Below are 4,586 nucleotides of genomic sequence, written 5' to 3' on the forward strand. Positions count from 1 at the left end.
ATTTGCATTTCTCTAATCAATAGTGATTTAGAGCATTTTTTCATATGACTATAGATAGCTTTAATTTCTTCATCTGAAAATTGTTCATATCTTTTGATCATTTCTCAATTAGGGAATGACGTGTATTTATATAAATTTGAATCAGTTCTCTATATATTTGAGAAATGAAGTCTTTATCAGAAACACTGGCTGTAAAAAATGCTTCCCAGCTTTCTGCTTTCCTTCTAGTCTTGGTTGCATTGATTCTATTTGTGTAAATTTAAAAAAAATTTAATGTAATCAAACTGCTTCATTTCCATTTCATAATATCCCTTCTTTGGTCATAAATTCTTCCCTTTTCCATAGATCTGACAGGTAAACTATTCCTTCCACTCCTAATTTGCCTATGGTATCACCCTTTATGTATAAATCTTGTAGCTATTTTGACCTTATTTTGGCATATGGTGTAAGATGTTGATCTATGCCATAGTATTTTCCAGTTTTCCCTGCAGTTTTTGTTAAATAGTGAGTTCTTATCCCAGAAGCTGGAGTCCTTGGGTTTATCAAACAGTAGATTACTATAGTCATTTACTGCTGTTTCTTGTGTGCCTAACCTATTCCACTGATCTACCACTCTATTTCTTAGCCAGTACCAAATAGTTTTGATGTTGCTTTATACTGTAGTTTTAGATCTGTTATGGCTAGGCTATTTCCTTTGCATTTTTTCATTAATTCCCTTGATATTCTTTACCTTTTGTTCTTCCAGATGAATTTTGTTATTATTTTTTCTAGCTCTATAAAATAATTTTTGATAGTTTAATTGGTATGGCACTGAAAAAGTAAATCAATTTAGGTATGTATTTTAAAAAATAATTACTATTGCTTTCTCAGTTTTGGGTAAGCATATTTTAATTTATTAATATTATATACTAGTAAAGAATGGATCATGAGTCTCCCTAACTTCTCATAGTCTCAGGCCATGTGGTAGAAAAAGCAGGGAGAGAGCTTCAGCATGGCAGTTAGCTGGAGCAGGAGAAAAGTACTCAATGACCCAGAAGACCTAGAAGCCAGAGAACCAAGCCAAGAGTCTCTAAAACCCCAAAGCACTCTAATGACATCTCCTGAAGATTTATATCCTCTATTGATAGAGGCATATTTATACATTGATCAAAGCTAATTAGTTAGCATTACTCGATTCCATTGGTTGACATGATCTGAAGGTGGTCCACATTAAAATGAACTCTACAGATGACATCAGGGAAAAGACCCTTCTCAAGTCGCTTAAGGCAAAGTCCATTATCTAGGTGTCCTTCACAGAGCTAGACAAAAGAGTATATCTCCATTTCTTTTGTTCCCTTGGTTTTGTTCCAGATGAGATCTGAACTTTCTGGAGTGGGGGGTGGGGTGGGGAGAAGAAAGGACTAAGAAACTGATATCTTGGTCCCTCCAAGCAATCCATTATTCCAACCATTCTGTTTTGGGGTTTTTTTGGTGAGGCATTTGGGGTCAAGTGACTTGCCCAGGGTCACACAGCTAGTCAGTGTTAAGTGTCTGAGACTGGATTTGAACTCAGGTCCTCCTGACTCCAGGGCTGGTGCTCTATCCACTTCACCACCTAGCTACCCACAAGCAATCCATTATTAATAATTATTTTCTCAAGTTAGAATTGTCATTTTTATTATATCACCTTGGCCTACCCATGAACAATTGATATTTTTCCAATTGTTTAGATCTAGTTTTATTTGTACAAAAAATGATTTGTAGTTGTATTCATATAGTTTCTGGTAAACAAAACTGTCAGTGGACAGATATGGTCTACAATCTAAGGAATCCATATCAATATATCTTGTTAATTTCTTTCTTAAACATTTACAAGCTGTTGTTTTTTCTAACCAAAACCCAAATTCAATACACAGCAATATGATCACTTCCACCCTCAATGGTGAAGAAACACTACATACAGATGTAATGGCCTACAAGTGGAAATTTTCTGAAATGGGCCTATCCATTTTGCCCAAATAAGGACCATTCATAAATAAATGAAATGTCAACACACTTGAAAAGAATTGTATTAGTGATAATTCTCGTAATTTAAATACAATCCAAAACTCATCTATCTGAAGGAACTTTTTAGAAATTCAAATTTGATAAACTAAACAGAAAGAACTCAAAAGTAGATAGCTCTTGGATAGGGTAATTATTCTACTTTCCTAAAGTTAACAATTCTAATGGTTTTGAATGATATTCAATGTTGGTCTCTGTTACCCCATATAGGTCGCAGTGGAGGGCAGGTTGGATAAAGAGCACTTTTCATTTTCCTTCAATTTGGGGAAAGAGGATAGAATTGATCATGCCTATATTTGCTCAGTGAGGCTGACTCAGGCCCTGTCTCTTCTCTGAGGTCTTCACCATCCTCCATATCTCTCACTTGGATCAAAGGGTAGAATTTAGAGAAATCCAGAAGCTTTCAGTATAAAGCAACCTGTCTTCTTGGAGCCTGTTATTGACTCATGAGAGTTTTAATCTAGGGCTTGGTGTCAAACTCAAAAACAGGGGCCATTACACTGTACATAAGAGTCCCCACAGACTTAATATTGACTTAGTTTGGCTGCATGTGGCCATCAAATATATGTTTGATACCTCTGATCTAGAGGCACATGTCACAGTTCCCATGGCTTCCTTTCTCTGAAAAGTTTAGAAAGTTAAAAAATATAGAACATAAATAAAACTCATAAAATGTATTGAGCACCCAGGCAATCTACTGATTGCTAAACAGGGAGAATGTTTGCAGCCAGTTGAGTCTGGTGACCAATTATCCACACAGTTTTCTCTCCTATTTTCCCCCAACCCCCTCTTCATTATACTCTATATAACAAAAACTTCAATTCAGGTCACAGTTAAAGTTATCTTATAGTTATCCAGTAAACCATAGTTAAAACTCAAGTAACTAGTAAATATATTCTTTTTTAAAATCATTAAAGTATTTTATTATTTTTTAAATATGTTCTTAAAACAGAAGAGAACACAGTAATGAACCATGCTGCCCACTGAATATAGCAAAAAGACAGAAGGGAGAAACAGAGAATAGAATAAACTCATTATTCTAAGTCTTTCTCTGAGTAGCCATAATTCAGTTACCCTCTACCGGATTCTCTTAATAAACTGAGCTGGGAGCCAGGGAAAAGAAAAAAAAAACCAATAGCTCCTGGAATGTTTAGAGTAAGTCTTCCAGAAAACATCTGGCACCTATTGATGCTCCTGCTCCTACTGATGTCCCTTTCTCCAACCCTCTCTCCTCAAGTTGTTCTCTAGAGGAATTAAAAAAATGCTGAGGAAACAGAAAAACTCCACCTTCCAGTTCCATTCCTATAATAAAGTCCTCTTTTCCTGAGCTGGGAGGTAATATAATTTCCCCCAAAAGGCAGCCAGTCCAAACCTTGTCAAATAACGATTATATCTGTATTTTGTCCTTGCTGATTGGCCTATTTCTAGACAGGCTTATCTTTGTAAACTCTCTTTTCCCTACTTTGGACTACAAGGAAATGAATCATTCTTCCTATTGGCCCTATTTCTCTGTGTAGGTACTTTATATAAGTATGCTTTCCTAGAAAATTATTTAATATTTTGTGGAGATTGGTTATTTTGGATATGAGGCTATTGAACTGAATGAATGAAAAAGCATTTGGTAATAATGACAGCATTTATATAATGCTTTAAAGTTGCAAGGCATTTTATAAATATTGTCTCATTTTTGTTCTTACAACAATCCTGGCAAGCAGGTACAATTATTATCTGCATTTTACAGATGAGGAAATGGGAAGGCAGTGGTTAAGTGATTAAGTGATTTGCTCAGGGTAACATAACCAGTAATGTCTGAGGTCATATGTGAATTCAGGTCTTCTTGACTCCAGGCCCAGCTCTTATTGTAGAAAAAGCAAGACAGCTCACTTAAAATGCAGGAAGATATCATCTATGGAGGTTTCAGCTGCAAGGAGGAGGTTGGGAAGGTTCAGAATTCTTGAAGTTTCATTGAAAAAATCTAATTGCAGTGCATGGAAGTGTCAACAGCACAGTAGCAGGGTGCATTGGAGAACCTGGAAGACCTTGGAAAGCAGTGGTCAGTCACATATTAGGGCCTAGTAATATTTTATCTTACCAGAAAGATTGTAATCAGTGGCTCCCAGGTGCTTCATGGTCTTAGGTATCCCCACTGTGATCACAAGGGACCAAGACCATTACCATTTGGAAGCAGGGAGAAGAACAAATGGTTTTGAATTGATGAATTTGACCTTATCTGACTTGGATACGATGCTATTTTTTAATGTTTGTTTTCCCAATAATTTGTCTTTATGATTTTTAGATGAAATGGTGCTGATGGGTACTCAGATAATATTTTTCAATAAACTATTTTAGCAAGTGTAAGTTTCATAGATGAGTTTCATTTCACCAAAAAGAGGAAGAAATACTTTTGTGCGGCTAGATTTAAATTCCGTCAGTTACTACCCTCCCAACCACCCACTAGCCCGTCCTTGGGACTTCCCACTGCTGCTATAACACAAATCAAAATTAGACACCAAGAACTATTTCCATGTGGGCAGTGACAAAAA

Source organism: Dromiciops gliroides, chromosome 3 (assembly GCF_019393635.1).
Source record: "Dromiciops gliroides isolate mDroGli1 chromosome 3, mDroGli1.pri, whole genome shotgun sequence".
Taxonomy (NCBI): Eukaryota; Metazoa; Chordata; class Mammalia; order Microbiotheria; family Microbiotheriidae; genus Dromiciops; species Dromiciops gliroides.